General features: G+C 43.6%; 5 non-coding genes across 5 annotated transcripts; 2 read left to right on the top strand and 3 right to left on the bottom strand.

Moving 5' to 3' along the window:
• Window positions 1-6,139: 6,139 nt before the first annotated feature.
• trnan-guu (transfer RNA asparagine (anticodon GUU)) lies at window positions 6,140-6,213 on the top strand. The gene has a single exon. It is a non-coding gene; the product is annotated as a tRNA-Asn (tRNA).
• Window positions 6,214-7,748: 1,535 nt separating this feature from the next.
• On the top strand, window positions 7,749-7,830 carry trnas-uga (transfer RNA serine (anticodon UGA)). The gene has a single exon. It is a non-coding gene; the product is annotated as a tRNA-Ser (tRNA).
• Window positions 7,831-13,902: 6,072 nt separating this feature from the next.
• Window positions 13,903-13,975, bottom strand: trnar-ucg (transfer RNA arginine (anticodon UCG)). The gene has a single exon. It is a non-coding gene; the product is annotated as a tRNA-Arg (tRNA).
• Window positions 13,976-20,841: 6,866 nt separating this feature from the next.
• Window positions 20,842-20,958, bottom strand: LOC138226385 (U5 spliceosomal RNA). Its single transcript, XR_011184522.1, has one exon. It is a non-coding gene; the product is annotated as a U5 spliceosomal RNA (small nuclear RNA).
• Window positions 20,959-21,352: 394 nt separating this feature from the next.
• LOC138226394 (U5 spliceosomal RNA) lies at window positions 21,353-21,466 on the bottom strand. The gene has a single exon (XR_011184531.1). It is a non-coding gene; the product is annotated as a U5 spliceosomal RNA (small nuclear RNA).
• Window positions 21,467-21,969: the final 503 nt, after the last annotated feature.

Genomic DNA, 21,969 nt, shown 5'->3' with positions numbered 1-21,969 from the left:
CACTTGGCAGCAGCGGCACGTAAATACTGTCACTGCTCGATACCAACGTTAGCCTATTATACCATGTTCAGCCACCGCTAGAAAATGTACGGCTCTAGAACCGGAGAAAACAACAGGATGGCCAACGTCAAACATGGAGAGCGACGAGAAAGGGATTCGAACCAATGCGTGCAGAGCACAATGGATCAGCATTCCATCTCCTTAACCACTCGGCCACCTCGTCGTGGAAGCTAGGCTGTCCAGAAATGGGTTGGCGCGCTCCAGATGATCTTTTTCTTTTTTTTCCCTCGTACTCGAGGGTCCTTTTCCTGTTCCACATGCGATTTCAACATTTTCCTTGGGAGATGTCAAGCCAGCAAGCCACTGCTGTGGTTCAGTGGCCAGTGTGCAGTTCAGTGGCCCTGTTGTACACAGAAAGCACATTGAGCTCCTTGGACATGAAAAGTTCCAGATAAAAGCCATTTGTCATCCTTTCTCTTGGTGTCGATGTTGCTATTGTATGTAAAGGTGGCAACTTGCTCCGCGAGCAGGCGGAGCAAGTTGCAATGCAGATGTGTCTGAGTGGTGTGTCCAAGTGGCTGCAAAAGGACAGTGCTCCCGGGGTGCTGTGGCTTAGTTGGTTAAAGCACTTGTCTAGTAAACAGGAGACCCTGGGTCTGAATCCCAGTGGTGCCTTTTTTGTTCCGTCTTCTCGAACAGAACGGGTCATTATGGACAACCGCCTACGGCTAGACTTAATTAAATGCAAGCATTCATTTCCTGTCTTTAACGCGACTTGTTTTTCTTAAAATGGATGCAACTTGCAAAACATGAAATACAAATCTTGCTAATCTGCGCTCGCGGCTGGCAAAAAAAAAAAAGAAGTCAGCAATGTTTTTTTCTTTAACCTTAACCCTGCTAATGGAGAAGAGTTAAACGACCGAGTCTATGCAGCTTAAACGGTCCGCACGTCGGGTTCTTAGCTGAAAGGGTGGTAAATCACACTCACCCCAGTCCTTAATCTTTTAAAGAGGATACAAAATTGAACCTAGTCGCCACATCACATACATCCTGTTCAACGATAAATAGGTAACATCTGTAGTGTGCTCTCTGAAGGCACTAGTTCTGTAGGATTTGGGATTTACTGGGACAATTATTCATTGTAGCAGTAAATCACAAAATGATTCTTTTAATGGCTTTAGAATCCAACCTTGCGATATAACTCAAACAACGCACACACACAGGTACTAATACATGAGGATACATTTATTAATACATAGAATATGCATGTAAACCTAACAGATCTTATCGAGAGGGTTATCAGAATACAAAAGGTATATATTCAGTCAGTTACAAAGAGTTACATATATCAAGAGGACATACGTTCAGTATATCATTCATTTAGACCGTTTCGTAAATGAACTTGGTTATAACTTCTACACTAGATACTCAAAACAAGTACATAACTCTTAGGAATTAAATTGATATCAAATGGTTGGGATAACAATTGAATTCTCGAGCTGTCATGCAGTGAAGTTGAATACTCATCCAATCTCTGGGGATTCAGATCTCCTGCGGGCACAAAGAAGCAGTTGCAGGCTTGTTGCTGTCTAATCCGCGCTCTCTGGCTCTATGCCAGGCTTTGCTGTTCAGCTTGCGACGGTGCTCTGGTGATGCTGACCTTGGGGTTGTAGACCACTTGGATGAGGCTCTCTCTTGGAATCTTGCAGACCTTTAGGCGCCAATGGATGACCATTGATCATGATAGCCAGGCTTAGCTAAGTGCATCCCCATTTGGGAGCTGTACCTTATCAAAAGAAAACATCTTTAAATCAGTCTGCATGAATAGCTTCTCTGTGACTGCACCACAGAGATGAAGAGGGAGATGGGGCCTCATTTGGGAAAGCACAGCAACACTTAATTCTGTCTTATTAATAAGCCTCGCCGCTACTGTACGTACAGTTATAATTCAATCTGAATTAAAAACTACATGTCCCAGTTACCATGGTGGTGCTTGTGATCATTGCGTTTAACCAACGAAACAGGGCGAAAAATCAGTCACATGACTTTGTGGCTGAGTTTAGAAAGCTTAATGTATCAGCAAGACAGCAAAGACATTTTTCCAAGAAAGTTTAGCCTTTGTCACTAATGAAACCGCTAAATAAAGACATAAATATGGAAATTGACAATTAATTGACTTTTATATTTCTAAATATCACAACATGTTCGAATCCAAGTCATTTTTAATAACAATGGGTAAACTGGGTAAACTATCACAAAGCTTTAAAAAACTTAACATTTTTATTATCAACAAATTGTAAATACGATGTTTACATTGGCATTATTAATTTTTCACTTGAGTATATGGAGGATTGTGAGAGCAGACCCCCCCTCTTAGGCTACATTTTTAATAAGAAATGGAGGCTGTATGCGTTACAATATAAACATTTACTGTCAAACTTTAAATCAACAGTTGATTTAAAGACAATCTGTCAAAGTGCAATGAAACACAATATTGTTGTTGTTGTTGTTGTTATTGTTGTTTTTATCCTGTAAAGCGTTTTGAGAAGCCACCTTTAAAGGCGCTATATAAAGGCGCTGATTCTTATGGAATGTGTTTTCTTTCTTCTTTTTTTTTCAGCATAGAATAAACCTGTTACAGTACTTGATTCTTATGGATGCCCGGTTCCGCCGGGGATTCAAAATAAAACATGGAATCACGTGTCTAAGGAAATAGCATTATAACTATATCCATGCACAAACAGTAGCATGTTACATTATTAATTTGGGTGTCTCCTCTTGCCAGAAAGCGCTAAATTGCATTTTGAGTGCGGTTTTTGACTTTTTTAAAAATACAACCCATACATAAGCTGATACTGTTTAGACTTTTAATTATTTTAAACTGTATTACAGCAGCACAATGTGCTTTTTCACGAAACCTAGAGTACTGAAATGTCTTGCGTTGTACAGCTTTTCAGCTAAATATATTTATCGCTTACACCTGACACTTGATGTGCCCGACAAAAACCAGTTGAACAGCTCTGTTGGAGGTTTGCAGATCAGATCAGATTCCCTTCCCCCCACAGAAAGACAGACTTATTAGTCGCTATTCACTGCGACAGCAGCTCCAATTTCAGGCGTAAGCGATAGATCCCAGTTTAGCCGATCTTGTACAGCATGTTCCAGTTTACTCTTATTAACCATATTAATTTTAAGTGCTTAATGCCATTTTTTGACCACGCACGAATATTCTTATGTCCATACCTTTTCAAGGGAATCAGTGTGAATTGTAATACTAATTAAATAACCGCGGGCACTTTCCACCCCCTCTGACAGCAGGAACATAACCCATTCTCAGCTCAGCAGCTCATTACAATATAGGGTGTTCAAATCTTTTGCTGCCTCAAAAAGCTTTAGAGAACTTAACATTTCTATTATCAACAAATTGTAAATACCACGTTTACATTGGCATTACTAATTTTTCACTTGAGTGTATGGAGGATTGTCAGCTGTCACTGAGAGCAGTTAATTAAATGTATTTTTTGATTCACAATCAGACAAATGCAACATAAATTGTTATCTTTGTCTTCTAAGTATATTAATAAACTTTCAGCATAGCTTTCTCCTAGTTTAGATTAATTTTTCTTGGGATTTTGGGATCAAACGTGGAAAGATTAGATTAGTAATCGTTTTTATTTTTTAAATACATTTTAGAAAAGTGTAATCTATACTTAAAAGCTGTATAAAAGCTGTATAAAAGACACTCGATATTAATGGAGTTTAGTTGATACTTTTTAAACTTTTAATTATTTTAAATTGTATTACAGCATTTTACACATGCTTAAAAGAGAAGAAAATGCAAGCCTTCTTCAGGTGTGAGGGCATTCTGCTCAGAATGAAACACTAAAATGTAATGTAGGCTCTGAACGGGTTCAATTATGATTTGGGCTTGATTAAGGTCGCTGCCTTTCATCCAAAATCCTGCTTGAATCCTTCTAAACTAAAAATTAGACATGAGCAGGGGCTCTGGTGAAATTTCTCTTTTTTTAATTTCTCTTTTTTTCTTGGAAAAATATCTTACCCGCTGCAATCCGGGCACAGAAGGATTAAAAGAAGCCAGACAGGCAGGGGGAAGAGTGAGTTCTAGATAAAGAGGTATCCAGGTAACAGTGAAGGTAACAGCCGCAGACGTGGCCTACTTAGCCCGCCAGGGTTACCCTACTCTTCCGGAGGAGGCCCACCGGGAAATAGCGCTCCAGGCTTTCCTGGCCCCGGCGCCGACTGAGGTGCAGTGCCACGTGATGCTGGCCGCACTGGTCCCCTTGGAGCAGGCCCTGGCTCTGGCTGAGCACACTGTTGCCGTATTCGAGGAGACCGGTGGGCACCAACGGAGGGGCGCACGGGGAATCAGATGGGGAGGAGGAGACGCCCAGCGCGACGATGTTGGGGGAGCGACGACGGCTGATCATCTGCCACTGCTGTGGGGAGAGGGGACACATCGCAGGCAACATGAAATTGTCAGGGACATTCAGCTATATACAAAGACGAGACAGACAAAGTAATAATTCTATATTAACGTGGCCTACATATTGACGCAATGATCGAACTAACTGACGTGTTCTGATTCAGATCCCCTGCAGTTCATGCCAATTAGAACAATAGCAATGCTGAGTCCTCCCCACCCTACTGAGCACAAATTCAGCTGCTCTCCAGTTCTGTTCTGCATGTTTTTTCATTGCAATTGAGCTCGGAGCTGGAGATGATCTCCATACAGTTCTGTGTTAACTAGCCCGCACTTGCGTGCTAATTTACGGGTTGTGGCAGATGCTTTTCTATAGTTCATATACATGACGGCAACCTGTTACCGAGGAACCTGAGAGGTTTAAAAGCCTCACGAGCCAGGCAGGACTCGAACCTACAATCTTTTGGTCCGAAGTCAGACATGTTATCCATTACGCCACTGGCCCATAGAACATGCGCTTGCACTCCACCACAGAGAGCTCTACACTGCTACCAGTAGTACACTTCCCCATCTAAATTTTCACAGCAAGAAACTTGTGTTTCCTACTATTTTTATCAGGTTTAAAATATCATCTCCTTAAAATTGAAAAAGTGTTGATGTGTCGTGCTGAAATTCCGATTGATTTTGAATTCAAAGAAAAAAGGTTTTCTTCCAAAACACCATGAAATTGTCACATCTTGCAGACAATAAGTGTATTCCATGTTGAAAAGAGAAGAAAGAAAACCATGGAGCCTTTTACAGGTGTGAGACTTCTTCAGGTGTGAGAAGACCTCACAGTCGAAACGCTGTGTTTCCGTTCTTCTCTTTTCAGCATGCAATAAACCTATTACTTGTTCCTTTGCAGCCGAGGCATGCTGACGTAGCTACCCAGCTGAACATCTTGCAGACTCTACAGTACTTCTCTCCTGTAGAAGTAAAGCAGGGCTTGCTGGGTGAGCTTTTGCTCCGGTAAATTAGGTCACGTGTCATGTTAAATCACTTCTTCTAAACACAACATTTGCTGGTGCTAGCTTTCCCCATGAAAAGAGACATTTCCCTTACAGTACATGACATATCGTTTTTATTCTATCAATAAGTATAGAAATTAAACAAAAGAAAAAATGGTGTCGCCAAAGAATGCACAGCTCTGTCGCCTTGGGGTGGTGTCAAGGGCATTGAGCTCCTTGGACATGAAAAGTGCCCGATAAATGCCATTTCTCATCATTTCTCTTGGCGTCAGTTCTGCTATTAAATGGGACGGAGGCAACGGGCTTAGAGAGCAGGTTAAGTGCACACCGAACGCAGATGTGTCCAAGTGTCTGTAAAAGCGCGGTGCTCCGCTGGCGCTGTTCCCTAGTGGCTTAAAGTGCCCGCCTAGTCAGCAGGCGATCCTGGGTCTGAATACCAGCGGTGCCTCTCTCCGTGTCTTGTTGTGCCGAATGTCTCATTTCAGACAAACATGTACAGCTTGGTTCAGTTTAATGCAAGAATTCATTTCCTTTCTGGAATAACTTGTTTTTGAAGAAATCCATACAGCTTGTGAAAGATGAAATCCATTTCTTGGTTGTCAGTGGAAAAAGATTGCCGGCTGCAAGAAGCGCAAGTGATTGTTTTCTTTGACCATAAACCTGCAAATGTAGGGAGTACAAGAGGCCGTCAGTCTCTGTGGCGCAATCGGTTAGCGCGTTCGGCTGTTAACCGAAAGGTTGGGGGTTCAAGTCCACCCAGGGACGCATGTCTCATTTTTTCCAATGTGAACATCATCACCGCTAAAGAAGATGGCGCAGAAGGCTCCACAGTCGAAACGTTGTGCTTCTTTTCTTCTCTTTTCAGCATGGAGTAAACCTTTGCTTGATCCTTTGCAGCCTACGCATGCTGACACAGCTGCCTTTCTCTTAACGCGCCTCAATCATTATTCACCAAAACCATCAGCAGAATGTGTCGCCTTTGTGGTGATGTCACTCCTCTGCTTCACAAATGTCCTTAGTGACGGACCATTTCTTTCTGCCATTTTTCCGGAGCGGTTATTGATTGCTCCATCATTTCCCTCATACTTTCCATCCCTAGATTGAAAAAAAAAAACAGAAACAGGCTGACAGGACGACAATCAAATTGCAAAAACTCATCAAAGCACTCGATAGAGTATTTGAATCCACAAGTAGCTATGAGCAACTTTGTCCTGGCTTGCATGAAAGTCAGAAAATGTCAAAAAGAAAAAGATGGTGGCTTTTTCATATCTGTTCTTTTATTTTTAGTTCGTTGGCTCTTCTGTCCATTGTCCTCCTGCCTGGCTCTTGACCTGTGACTGTCTGAACACACACATTAGACTTTCAGGCGGGGGATTTGTCCTGAGCCTCTGTGAAAGACCCACCCACCCCCATAAATAACTGCTCTAGAAACACATGAATGCAAAACTAAACCACAGCTTAAAGAGGAGCTCCAACTCAGTGCCATACTAATGTAAACGAAGTAATACTAAGACATGTTCTTATGGATTTGTCTTACCTTGAGATATGTAATTGGATTTCAGGATTAACTTCCTCATTCAATGTACTGGTGATTCTTTGCCTGGTCAGTACCTGGGTGGGAGACCTCCAGCGAACAATTAAGCTTGCTGCTGGAAGTGGTGTTAAGAGACTCTTAGGATCTTCCAGAGGTGTCTGTCCAATAGCACTAGTTGCCTTAGAGCTGGCTCAAACATTGCTCAAGAGTCTACCTTTCACAGATGCGCAAAGATGAATGATGGGGGTGCACGCTTCAAGGAGCCTTCCAACTGTAGGGACCGATTAGAGACGATCCGTAGCATGTGTTCGTTTCCATATACGCCCCGTGTCTCAACGGTAGGACAGAGTCAAATACTGCCTCGACACGTAACAGCGTTATATTAAACCACAGGACTTGAGGGCTGTTTTGTTTGAATGTTCAAGGCATTGGTAGAGTGTAGGTCAAGGGCCATTGGTGCATCTCCTGTAACTGGAGCAAAAATGCTATTCAAAGTGCAGTGACTAAAATCGTCGTCCACATGTCTCCGTTGTTGATTGCTTTCTGTCTAAGAACGTTCTGTTTTCATGTCTGAACGGGGAGACTTTATCATTCCAACTTGAAGCCACCCTTAAGTCCTCTGAGGTGTGTGTGTGTGTGCTTGCACGTATGGCGTAAAAGGTTCCTTAAACGGAGAGCGATCTTGAAAAAAGTTGCCTCCGCTGCCGCCGCCGCCTCGCACTCCCTGTTCGATTGTAGCAAGAAGGCAGCGGCCGTGGCACTCGCTGTAGTCGTGGCCGAGTGGTTAAGGTGACGGACTTGAAATCCGTTGGGGTCTCCCCGCGCAGGTTCAAATCCTGCCGACTACAGCGTCTTTTGCATTTGGTTGCGTGCGTGCGTGTAAAAGGACCAGCCTCGTTTCGTTTTCGCTGGGACCTTTAACACTCTAAATCGCCTGGACCCGCAGCCTGTGAAATCGATTCTTCAGAACCCACGAAGGACGCTTTGCCGCTGGACACAGATACCGATGCTTTTCTGCAACGAGCTTTCCAGCTGAATTTTCTCGGCAGCTCCGTACTGAACCTGTTCTCCATTGCAACATAGCGGAGGCTCGTCACGTCTATAGCAAGGCTGTGTAGGACCGCATACGCCACAGTGACTTGTACACAGACCACATGAAAGGCAAGCAAAATACACTTTTAAAATTCCAAAGACTCACAAGGTCAGAGGAACAGCGATGACCTGAACAGATCTTTTACAGAAATCTAGGTTGACCTTTTTAGAGCTGTAATTGCATTTTTGTTTAATAGAAGATCAAATCTACTCGCATGTACCAGCACCTTACAGTTTATTGATGTTAATTCTGTTTAAGTAATAAGATTGCAAATTATTTTGGACTTTAGCCGGTGTTTTTTAGAACAAATTGCTTACACTTCTGTAAGGAATACGCAGTACGTGCCTTTGTCAGTCATTGCTCACCATACCTGTAACTTTATTATCTAACTCACTTCCTCAAATGGTGAAGGTCCACAAACATAAATGAAAAAAAAAACCCTTGATGTAGATGAGGTGCACAAAAAAGCAGCCCCTGATAGCGTATAACACATTTATACTATTGCAGAGACACATGTAACATATATATATATACTGTATATATATATGAAACAGAAATAGAAACAGAAACAGGAATCGCTTACTCACCTGGAGAATCTCTGTAGGAATATCTAGCATTTATCAATGGAAATAAAAGCTGCTTTAATACAGTGCATGTTCAAACTCAAACCCTCAGCTGCTGTTCTTGTTTGTTTTGGGACAAATTGCAACTGAGCATCGCATGAGCCGTTACGTACCCTTATCTGTTAGGGAATTTCAAGGGAGGAGTTAGGTCAGAATGGGTAGGCTGCAAAACAACAAGTAAAGATTTATTCCAAGATGAAACGTTGTGGCGGTTTTCTTATCTTTTCAGCATGGACTAAACTTTTACGTGTTCCTTATATGCTATATATGTATATATTAGCACCAATGTCGTTCTTAAAAACTAACATGAAATTGTCAGGGACATTCAGCTATATACAAAGACGAGACAGACAAAGTAATAATTCTATATTAACGTGGCCTACATATTGACGCAATGATCGAACTAACTGACGTGTTCTGATTCAGATCCCCTGCAGTTCATGCCAATTAGAACAATAGCAATGCTGAGTCCTCCCCACCCTACTGAGCACAAATTCAGCTGCTCTCCAGTTCTGTTCTGCATGTTTTTTCATTGCAATTGAGCTCGGAGCTGGAGATGATCTCCATACAGTTCTGTGTTAACTAGCCCGCACTTGCGTGCTAATTTACGGGTTGTGGCAGATGCTTTTCTATAGTTCATATACATGACGGCAACCTGTTACCTAGGAACCTGAGAGGTTTAAAAGCCTCACGAGCCAGGCAGGACTCGAACCTACAATCTTCTGGTCCGAAGTCAGACGTGTTATCCATTACGCCACTGGCCCATAGAACATGCGCTTGCACTCCACCACAGAGAGCTCTACACTGCTACCAGTAGTACACTTCCCCATCTAAATTTTCACAGCAAGAAACTTGTGTTTCCTACTATTTTTATCAGGTTTAAAATATCATCTCCTTAAAATTGAAAAAGTGTTGATGTGTCGTGCTGAAATTCCGATTGATTTTGAATTCAAAGAAAAAAGGTTTTCTTCCAAAACACCATGAAATTGTCACATCTTGCAGACAATAAGTGTATTCCATGTTGAAAAGAGAAGAAAGAAAACCATGGAGCCTTTTACAGGTGTGAGACTTCTTCAGGTGTGAGAAGACCTCACAGTCGAAACGCTGTGTTTCCGTTCTTCTCTTTTCAGCATGCAATAAACCTATTACTTGTTCCTTTGCAGCCGAGGCATGCTGACGTAGCTACCCAGCTGAACATCTTGCAGACTCTACAGTACTTCTCTCCTGTAGAAGTAAAGCAGGGCTTGCTGGGTGAGCTTTTGCTCCGGTAAATTAGGTCACGTGTCATGTTAAATCACTTCTTCTAAACACAACATTTGCTGGTGCTAGCTTTCCCCATGAAAAGAGACATTTCCCTTACAGTACATGACATATCGTTTTTATTCTATCAATAAGTATAGAAATTAAACAAAAGAAAAAATGGTGTCGCCAAAGAATGCACAGCTCTGTCGCCTTGGGGAGGTGTCAAGGGCATTGAGCTCCTTGGACATGAAAAGTGCCCGATAAATGCCATTTCTCATCATTTCTCTTGGCGTCAGTTCTGCTATTAAATGGGACGGAGGCAACGGGCTCAGAGAGCAGGTTAAGTGCACACCGAACGCAGATGTGTCCAAGTGTCTGTAAAAGCGCGGTGCTCTGCTGGCGCTGTTCCCTAGTGGCTTAAAGTGCCCGCCTAGTCAGCAGGCGATCCTGGGTCTGAATACCAGCGGTGCCTCTCTCCGTGTCTTGTTGTGCCGAATGTCTCATTTCAGACAAACATGTACAGCTTGGTTCAGTTTAATGCAAGAATTCATTTCCTTTCTGGAATAACTTGTTTTTGAAGAAATCCATACAGCTTGTGAAAGATGAAATCCATTTCTTGGTTGTCAGTGGAAAAAGATTGCCGGCTGCAAGAAGCGCAAGTGATTGTTTTCTTTGACCATAAACCTGCAAATGTAGGGAGCACAAGCGGCCGTCAGTCTCTGTGGCGCAATCGGTTAGTGTGTTAGGCTGTTAACCGAAAGGTTGGGGGTTCAAGCCCACCCAGGGATGCATGTCTCAGTTTTTCCAATGTAAACATCATCACCGCTAAAGAAGATGGCGCAGAAGGCTCCACAGTCGAAACGTTGTGCTTCTTTTCTTCTCTTTTCAGCATGGAGTAAACCTTTGCTTGATCCTTTGCAGCCTACGCATGCTGACACAGCTGCCTTTCTCTTAACGCGCCTCAATCATTATTCACCAAAACCATCAGCAGAATGTGTCGCCTTTGTGGTGATGTCACTCCTCTGCTTCACAAATGTCCTTAGTGACGGACCATTTCTTTCTGCCATTTTTCCGGAGCGGTTATTGATTGCTCCATCATTTCCCTCATACTTTCCATCCCTAGATTGAAAAAAAAAAACAGAAACAGGCTGACAGGACGACAATCAAATTGCAAAAACTCATCAAAGCACTCGATAGAGTATTTGAATCCACAAGTAGCTCTGAGCAACTTTGTCCTGGCTTGCATGAAAGTCGGAAAATGTCAAAAAGAAAAAGATGGTGGCTTTTTCATATCTGTTCTTTTATTTTTAGTTCGTTGGCTCTTCTGTCCATTGTCCTCCTGCCTGGCTCTTGACCTGTGACTGTCTGAACGCACACATTAGACTTTCAGGCGGGGGATTTGTCCTGAGCCTCTGTGAAAGACCCACCCACCCCCATAAATCACTGCTCTAGAAACACATGAATGCAAAACTAAACCACAGCTTAAAGAGGAGCTCCAACTCAGTGCCATACTAATGTAAACGAAGTAATACTAAGACATGTTCTTATGGATTTGTCTTACCTTGAGATATGTAATTGGATTTCAGGATTAACTTCATCATTCAATGTAGTGGTGATTCTTTGCCTGGTCAGTACCTGGGTGGGAGACCTCCAGCGAACAATTAAGCTTGCTGCTGGAAGTGGTGTTAAGAGACTCTTAGGATCTTCCAGAGGTCTCTGTCCAATAGCACTAGTTGCCTTAGAGCTGGCTCAAACATTGCTCAAGAGTCTACCTTTCACAGATGCGCAAAGATGAATGATGGGGGTGCACGCTTCAAGGAGCCTTCCAGCTGTAGGGACCGATTAGAGACGATCCGTAGCATGTGTTCGTTTCCATATACGCCCCGTGTCTCAACGGTAGGACAGAGTCAAATACTGCCTCGACACGTAACAGCGTTATATTAAACCGCAGGACTTGAGGGCTGTTTTGTTTGAATGTTCAAGGCATTGGTAAGAGCGTAGGTCAAGGGCCATTGATGCATCTCCTGTAACTGGAGTAAAAATGCTATTCAAAGTGCAGTGACTAAAATCGTCGTCCACATGTCTCCGTTGTTGATTGCTTTCTGTCTAAGAACGTTCTGTTTTCATGTCCGAACGGGGAGATTTTATCATTCCAACTTGAAGCCACCCTTAAGTCCTCTGAGGTGTGTGTGTGTGTGCTTGCACGTATGGCGTAAAAGGTTTCCTAAACGGAGAGCGAACTTGAAAAAAGTTGCCTCAGCTGCCGCCGCCGCCTCGCACTCCCTGTTCGATTGTAGCAAGAAGGCAGCGGCCCCGGCGTTCGCTGTAGTCGTGCCCGATTGGTTAAGGTGACGGACTTGAAATCCGTTAGGGTCTCCCCGCGCAGGTTCAAATCCTGCCGACTACGGCGTCCTTTGCATTTGTTTGCGTGCGTGCGTGTAAAAGGACCAGCGCCGTTTCGTTTTCGCTGGGACCTTTAACACTCTAAATCGCCTGGACCCGCAGCCTGTGAAATCGGTTCTTCAGCACCCACGAAGGACGCTTTGCCGCTGGACACAGATACCGATGCTTTTCTGCAACGAGCTTTCCAGCTGAATTTTCTCGGCAGCTCCGTACTGAACCTGTTCTCCATTGCAACATAGCGGAGGCTCATCACGTCTATAGCAAGGCTGTGTAGGACCGCATACGCCACAGTGACTTGTACACAGACCACATGAAAGGCAAGCGAAATACACTTTTAAAATTCCAAAGAATCACAAGGTCAGAGGAACAGCGATGACCTGAACAGATCTGTTACAGAAGTCTAGGTTGACCTATTTAGAGCTGTAATTGCATTTTTGTTTAATAGAAGATCAAATCTACTCGCATGTACCAGCACCTTACAGTTTATTGATGTTAATTCTGTTTAAGTAATAAGATTGCTAACGATGTTGGACTTAAGCCGGTGTTTTTTAGAACAAATTGCTTACACTTCTGTAAGGAATACGCAGTACGTTCCTTTGTCAGTCATTGCTCACCATACCTGTAACTTTCTTATCTAACTCACTTCCTCAAATGGTGAAGGTCCACAAACATAAATGAAAAAAAAAACCCTTGTTGTAGATGAGGTGCACAAAAAAGCAGCCCCTGATAGTGTATAACACATTTGTACTATTGCAGAGACACATGTAACATATATATACTGTATATATATATGAAACAGAAATAGAAACAGAAACAGGAATCGCTTACTCACCTGGAGAATCTCTGTAGGAATATCTAGCATTTATCAATGGAAATAAAAGCTGCTTTAATACAGTGCATGTTCAAACTCAAACCCTCAGCTGCTGTTCTTGTTTGTTTTGGGACAAATTGCAACTGAGCATCGCATGAGCCGTTACGTACCCTTATCTGTTAGGGAATTTCAAGGGAGGAGTTAGGTCAGAATGGGTAGGCTGCAAAACAACAAGTAAAGATTTATTCCAAGATGAAACGTTGTGGTGGTTTTCTTATCTTTTCAGCATGGACTAAACTTTTACGTGTTCCTTATATGCTATATATGTATATATTAGCACCAATGTCGTTCTTAAAAACTAACATGAAATTGTCAGGGACATTCAGCTATATACAAAGACGAGACAGACAAAGTAATAATTCTGTATTAACGTGGCCTACATATTGACGCAATGATCGAACTAACTGACATGTTCTGATTCAGATCCCCTGCAGTTCATGCCAATTAGAACAATAGGAATGCTGAGTCCTCCCCACCCTACTGAGCACAAATTCAGCTGCTCTCCAGTTCTGTTCTGCATGTTTTTTCATTGCAATTGAGCTCGGAACTGGAGATGATCTCCATACAGTTCTGTGTTCACTAGCCCACACTTGCGTGCTAATTTACGGGTTGTGGCAAATGCTTTTCTATAGTTCATATACATGACGGCAACCTGTTACCGAGGAACCTGAGAGGTTTAAAAGCCTCGCAAGCCAGGTAGGACTCGAACCTACAATCTTCTGATCCGAAGTCAGACGCGTTATCCATTACGCCACTGGCCCATAGAACATGCGCTTGAACTCCACCACAGAGAGCTCTACACTGCTACTAGTAGTACACTTCCCCATCTAAAGCTGATTGCAGCTGTCAATCATTTCGCAGCCACGCCCCCTCTTCATCTTCTCTCTGCCTTAAGCGTCTCTGCCACTCTCTCTTGACATTTCATGTCAGCATGTCAGAAGTCCGAGTGACGTTTTTAATGGCTGAGTGAGGGCACGATGCTGAAGCAGAGAGGCCACTTCAGCCAGAGAGACTTGTGCTAGGTGAGATCTGAAAAACGGACTCGCAACAGAAACAGACCAAAAAAGTATCGGTGAGATCAAAAGGCAAATGCAACATCCAGCAGAGGGCGTCTAAAGATTAGGGAACGGGCGACTGAAATCCATATGAGGCAAACTTTCCGGCTGTGTACTGCAGCTGGCCTCGTTGGCGTAGTTGGTAGCGCGTCAGTTTCATCGTCTGAAGGTCCTGAGTTTGATCCTCACACGGGGCAGGGCTGCTTCCTCTCTTGCTCTTTTCAAACACTTGCGGCAACTTTTCGCTCATAACCACATCTGGAATGCGTGACCTTTACACGGGGGAGAAGCAACGCCGCATCCCTTTTCTAAAGAACATTCACATTCAGAAATAAGTCAAGAAATTTGCCATTACTTTAGCTCGCGCTGCTGTCAGCCTGCCCATGTTGCCAAAGAAAGATTCACTCGGCGTCAACATGACAGAACAGCGATCACTTGAAAACACTGTTCCACACTCCGTAAGCAAGAACTTCAGTGTTTGCAGTCACCCGATATGCCGATAGTCAAAGGAGCACAAAACACGAAGCGTCAAAGACAAGATGAGTTGATGGAAAGAGCGTTGAATTGATGAGCACAAAAGTTCAGCTCGTACAATAGGCAACGAAGGTCCCGGCGTCATCATCGCACTTGAAAGGACTGCCTTGCAGACTAAGGGCAGTGGGAGGTTGCTGTTTTGAGATGGAGGCATTGGGATGGTGGGCCGAGATCTATTCTTCTTAAGGAATTCTTCATCGTGAAAGATCGGTCCACAGGTCATCCAAAGAACTTACAAATTTTTGGGACTCAGGGAATCACGTGCTTCCGGAAGGGAGTGAAGTGCTCAAACACATGACATGCCCCCTTGATCTCACATGCACAATTCTGCTGCAACATGCACAGCTACCGTCCACACCAGGCAGTGGGGCTTCAGCAGAATTTGCAACGCCACCTGCAATTACATATCCAGCTGCACACATATACATGGCCCCTCTGTCCTTTTCAGGATCTCAAAAAAAAGCATAGCGTGGTTTTCCTGCAACCTGATTGACCGCATCTCCCTCAGAATGTGCCCCGTTGCATTCATTGCTGAAGCAGGACGGAGGCTAACGGGCATGCCAGAACAGTTAGGCTCAGCGATCTCTCCAAAATATTGTGGTTGTAGTGGAAGAAATATGGTTTAAATTGTACCTTGGTATTTCAAACTCTCTCTAGAATGTTATCCATTTCTATTTTATTTTGACAGGAACTGGCTAATGACACTGGATGAAAAGAGAAGAAAGAAAACACAACGTTTCGGCCGTGGAGCCTTCTTCAGGTGTGAGGGCTCCACGGCTGAAATGTTGTGTTTTCTTTCTTCTCTTTTAAGCATGGAATAGACCTATTACTTGTTCCTTTGCAGCCTACGCATGCTGACACAGCTCCCCACCTGAACTGCTAATGATGCCTGGTAGTTTGTGGTACTTGGGTATTGTCTTATGTTTGCTCAAACTGCATATGTGTGATTGCATATTTTTGGGAATTTTCATATGTCAATATTTAATTCACTGACATTCCTGTATGCTTGGAAGAAAGGTAGATTGGATTTGGCACAGGACGCCTGCCCATATTTGTTGATCATTGTTGGGCTGGAAAAACAATGATAAAAAGTGTATGAAAAAAGCTCTCTCCAATATTTCCCTTCTCTTCGCCATGGATACACTGCCCGTTCTTTCCGTCTTTTGTCCTTCTACAAAGATTCCAGGGCTCTTTTTCCACCATAATATCAGAATTTGTTTTTTTCTCTTTTAAAGGCTGTAGGTGGGGTGTGATGGACTGTACCACTATCATAGAAGATTTTTTCAGGACACATCGCAGTTCCATAGTAGAATTTATCAATAGTAGAATTCCATAGGACATTATTTACCAACGTATTACCCAGTGTGAGACTCTGCCAGTAAACCTCAGAGCATTGAGTTCTCCACTGATAAAGATGGCTGTCTGAAGTCATGAAATCCACTGCTGGGATGCCTGAGAGACAGTAATTGAATCTTGGCTGGAATTAGGCTTTCTATTAGTGTTGATCTTTGGGAATTATGTGGTAAAAAGGGAAAACTCCTTTACTTTAGTCACTTTGAATGTTCAAATGTACAGAACCTGTAAAACTAAGCAATGAAAAAAATCCATCACCACTCTCATGATAGCATAACTCATAGTCTCTGCTGTTGTGTAACAATACACACTTTCAATTTTCTTATCGCCTGTCTCCAGAGAGAATGTTGTTAGTGCTGATGACCTTGAATTAGACCTTGTTAACTCTGTAAAACAATCTTCCTCTGCTTAGATTTTCACTCAGATTGATTTTGTTCTCAGATTATTCCTGGCAGGACTGAGTTTCTAGGAAATGAAAAGTGAAAGAAAAAGTACAGAAGATCAGCCCTTGAATATACAACATTGTGCAGTGAGATTGTTAAATGTATTAGCTGCTATCCTGTGCTAGAGCCTGTCATGGTAAGCAGTGGATGACAGGATCTAGCACAGATACTAATGAAACACTGTTAATGAAAGATAAAACACTTGAGTCTTATTTTAGTTTTCCATTTCCCTTTCATTTGTGATGTACTGTACAACAGGCCACAGAACATGCACAAAAACAGATATGCACACATTCACACCAGGCAATGACAGTCTGCCCAGTCAGAATCTGAGCTGAGGTATCAGAATTCTGAATTCCCTGAATTCTGTCATGGATCATCCACAATAAGGGCAAAGTTTGAACACGAGGATCCCCAGGAGAGAGCCTAGTAACATAAATCTTGGAGCAAAAGCAGATGATTAACTTCATAGTTTGTGTGGTTGAGCCAAAGTTGAGCATGAGGATATGTGAGTCACCATTCTTAGAAATGGATCCAACTTCAGACAGGCGTCAAAAGTAAGAGTATACAGTGCTGGGGCAATGACACTTCAATGATCAGAAGGATAACAAGAGTTTTAATGCATTGAAATTGATTTTCTGGTGATGCACACTGTCATGGAACTATTAATTTTTTAAGGATCACTTACCGACGTCAGACAGCTGCCAATTCTCCAGACTGGAAGGATGAACAGTTTATCCCCCTAGGTACCATATTTCCATATTTCGAAGCATTGGAATAATACATGTCATACAGCAACATAAAAACAGGAAGACAAGTATCACAGCCCCTATAATCGGTGTTAGTAACTTAAAAGAAAAACATTCCCCCTGGCCCAAACAGTGATTCTAACCAGGAGAGAAAAGCCGGTGTATCTTTTATGCCTCTCTCTTTATTCACCTTGTCTTTTAGTTCTTTTAAATGCTGAATAGCGAGTGTAAGATTTCCGTAATCATAGTCATTAGCTGGAATATATGTACAACAGGAGTCTCCTACTAAAGCATAGACTCCTCCAGATGCTGCATTTTGAAGGTCCAGCACGAACCTGTTCTGAAGTGCCATTAATCTAACTCCCCTTAATTCTTGTTTGATAGCGTCTAAGCCTTCTAACATGATATTAATAAAAGAGTACATTTCATAAAAAGTCGCATGGGTGAGGCTGTAGAATGAGGCATTAAAGCACATATATAACAAGATGCATTAAATTTCTTTAACTTTACAGTATGATTTATAAATTTATACCACAAATTACTCATATCCCCCTCATTATCAGTTTCATTCAGCCAGTTTGTATACAAAGAGGCTTCGTGTTTAGATTCTTCCTCTTTTGGGGTGGTGACAGGCTTCTACATAAAAAGGAAAAAGGCTGTGCACATCAGTCCCAAGCAGGTTATCCCCATCTGTCCTTGTGGAGACATCACTCCTGCGCTTTGTTCAGTTCGTTTGTGACCTTTTTACAGTGGGAAGCATGAATCCAGGGCACCATTTCTGTGACCTTCACAGCAGTGGCAGTGGTCAGCAGCACCTGGTACAGCCCCCTCCACCTGAGTGAACACCATTTCTTTTTCCTGAAGTCTTTCACCAGAATCCAGTCTCCTTATTCACTCATTAGTTCTTACAGCACAGGTAAATCCCTGTGGGCTGGAGCCCAGCATAATCCTAGGCTTTTTTGGTCAACATTGGTCAACAGATTGGTCAACAACTGGGTAATAACTCTTAGAAAAATCTACACATTGTTCCCCTGCCTCAGCTGTGACGTTTTGTAGAACAATTCTAGCTGAAGTTGTAAAATTTCTCTTTGTTCCGTTCCTGCAAAACATCTTATTATGAACAAACAAACCACAATAATCATTTGCATCTAGGGGAATCACTCCCAAGGGTAACCCCCCTTAAAGCTATATTGTTCTACCCATCAGGTTCTGCCACTAGATAAGAGAACCTTTCCCATGAAATCATTTTTTGACCTTCATGATCCCTTCAGGGCGTACAATTAGCACAGAAGCAGCAGCTTTAGTCCACATGTTTTTCAAACAGGATATTAACGATATGATCATAACGAATAATACCAGACCCACAAATATGTATTGAACCAGAGACCCTCTCAATGTTCCTAGCACAGACTGTAGCCATGCACCAATGCCCCAATCATCTGGATTATAATTATGATATATATTTTTCTTCATCATAGTGCTTTGCTAAGTCCTAGCAACCTACAATACTACAATAGAGAATTAGCAAATTCAACAATCCATTCGTCCAGCTAAATTCGTCCCCCCAGGAAGTTTCATTGATTGGCCCGTGATGATATCAAACAGGCTGTTACACAGTTCTGTTTGATCCAGCCCGCATCCCATGGCGTTCCTTCAGTCTGATGTCTAGTCGATCTTTCAGAGATCTGTTCCTTCATTCCACTGTTCCAGCAGACTGAGGGTGATCTCAGTCCATCTCACTCCGAACAATGCAGCCACAGCCTGACACACCTTCCCTGTGAAGTGTGTTCCTTGATCATAATACAAGGGGCAGGGCAGTGCCCACCGAGGGCTTATCTCTGTTATCAAGTGTTTGGTAGACACAGAGGCAGTGGCAGCAACCCACCGGGAAAACAGATTATAAGAGCCCAGGTTTCCCTTTACAATTTTCAATTTCCCAGGTTTGAAAGGTTCCTCAGGAGCAGGCCTTTTGAGCTGTTGCACCCGCACCTGAACTGTAGTTGAGTTCCTTTGATAAACATTACATCCACATTAGATACCACATAAGTGGTTACTGCTTCAAACCCGGTTCTCACCCAGTTTTGGGTAACCGGCACACCATTTGACTCCCACCTGGGTGTCCAACAGAGTGCATTTGTCGGGCTATAAAGGGCATTAGGCTGTGAGGGCATGCAGGGCGTCTGGTGTGCTGTCAGCTCCACACCCCATCATCCTGCAGCCCCATAATCTTTTCTAACCATGTCCATTTCTCTGCTTCACAGAGGTCTCAGACTACTGTTCTACAAGTATTGCTCACCTGACAGTTGCATCTGCAAAGTTGTTCCCTCGAGTTACTGGAAACATTTCTTTATTATGTGATTTACACATTACCACAGCTACTTCAGTCAGTAGCTGCAAAGCTTCTAATAGTTCAGAGATAAACCCAGCATTCTTAACTGGAGTCCCTGCCGTGTTGAGAAAATCCCTATTCCTCCACCACCATCCAAAATTGTGGCATGCACCAAATGTATATATAGAGTCTATATACATATGCAGCCATTCAAAACAAGCGGGGTATGCTGCGGTATAACACGGTGGGAGTGTCGCAGTATACCGCATCATACCGGACGCAAATTAGATTATGTTAATAGTATCCGGAATCACCTTGTAAAATCGCCAGGTGGAGCTAATAAAGGTTAACCTCTCCTGTACAGCATTTGAGCTGTCACCAGAAAACGTCAGTTTTGAATCCTGATCACTGCTGAGGGACAATCTTTATTCAATTAAGAATTTAAGGTGTATACTCTTTAGACTTTTAAATTTAAACAGTGTATTACAGCATGTTAATCATTAAACATTAAAAAGGCGGTATATTTTATAAAAGCAAGATTGTTCTGTTGGACAAAAGTACACAACCTACCACCTTTATCATAAATATTTTAAATATGCAGGAATATTTTATGCATCAAAGTCTTTACTGAAGATATTACTAAGAGTATTAATAATGAATGACCTTGGACAAGCTGTAAGCTCAAAGTATTACCCTGGTCCACATTCTTTGTAACCGTCTTTGTAAACGAAAAGAGTTTATTTTTTCATTGACAAAAAGTAACACCACAGCATTTAGTTGATCCGATCACGCAAGCCCAGGCCGCCTTCAAGGCCTCTGCCCTGCCGGTCGTGGTTGGCAATACACCTGGCCTTACAAACGAGCCAGTGGGGCCCGTTCAGCTCCGGGCTCATCGCCTGCGGCTCACGGCTTGCGAGCGTGCCCAATCCGTGCGATAACTCGGAAAACACCCGGCCACACTGTGCCGGAAACGACGCACTCTGGGAAGCCGCTATGCAGGCAAGGTCCCAAGATCCCCTGCGGCCGGACACTTCCCGCCCCCCAAAGAAAAGAGCGCCAATCAGACGGCCAGAGACCGAGGACTCGCGGAGCAGACAGCCACAATCGCCATAACAAGAGCAATTGTGAACGTTTTTGTTTTCTCTCTTTGACCAGCCCAGCTGTACCCCACCCGAAAGCAAGGAAGCGCAAAAATTGCATAGAACTCATTCATGCTCCTCTCCACGGAAATCTTTAGTAAAAGGCGAAAGATTTGTACGAGATGAAGAGAAACCAGAGTGCGTGGCTGCACAGCTGCAGGAGCCCAGGCCGCCTTCAAAGCCTCTGCGCTGCCGGTCGTGGTTGGCAATGCACCTGGCCTTACAAACTAGCCAGTGGGGCCCGTTCAGCTCCGGGCTCATCGCCTGCGGCTCTCAGCTTGCGGCCGTGCCCAATCCGTGCGATAACTCGGAAAACACCCGGCCACACTGTGCCGGAAACGACGCACTCTGGGAAGCCTCTATGCAAAGCGAGGTCCCAAGATCCCCTGCGGCCGGACACTTCCCGCCCCCCAAAGAAAAGAACGCCAATCAGACGGCCGGAGACCGAGAACTCGCGGAGCAGACGGCCACAATCACCATTACAAGAGCGATTGCGAACGTGCTTGTTTTCTCTCTTTGACCAACCCAGCTGCGACCCACCCGAAGGCAGGGAAGCACAAAAATTGCATGGAACTCATTCATGCTCCTCTCCACGGAAATCTTTAGTAAAAGGCGAAAGATTTGTACGAGATGAAAAGAAACCAGAGTGCATGGCTGATTAAGGCCATTTAAGGCCTTAATCTGGCAATTAAGGCCCACACCGATCCTGAGCCTCAGAACTCCGGGCGCAATTAAGGCCCAAACCAGTTCTGACCTTCAGAACTCCGGGCGCAATTAAGGCCCACACCAGTCCTGAACTTCACGGTAAGGGTCCAAAACCCGTTCAAAAACTCCACGCGCAATTAAGGCATAAACCAGCTTCGAACGCCTGTACACAATACCGCGGAACCCCTGCCAGACCAAATTCTGGGCTTACAGCAAACAACCCATTACATACACCGGTGTCTTCCCCGGGCCAGAGGAATTCAGAAACTCACGTTTACTCCGTCATCTCGGGCGATTCTCGCAGGGAGCAGAGATTTCCCAATCGGTCAGAGAGAGTCGGGACTTTTAAATAAAAGAGGAGTCCTTACCTCTTAGTTATGTGCGCGCTGACCATCTCTCCTGCCGATGGGAAGTTCTGCGCCTTCTGGAGCATCCGCCGACTACGCCA

This window comes from Lepisosteus oculatus, unplaced genomic scaffold, assembly GCF_040954835.1.
Source record: "Lepisosteus oculatus isolate fLepOcu1 unplaced genomic scaffold, fLepOcu1.hap2 HAP2_SCAFFOLD_136, whole genome shotgun sequence".
Lineage (NCBI taxonomy): Eukaryota > Metazoa > Chordata > Actinopteri > Semionotiformes > Lepisosteidae > Lepisosteus > Lepisosteus oculatus.
The sequence above is the reverse complement of the archived record's forward strand: the minus strand, read 5'-3'. Positions and strand labels throughout refer to the sequence as shown.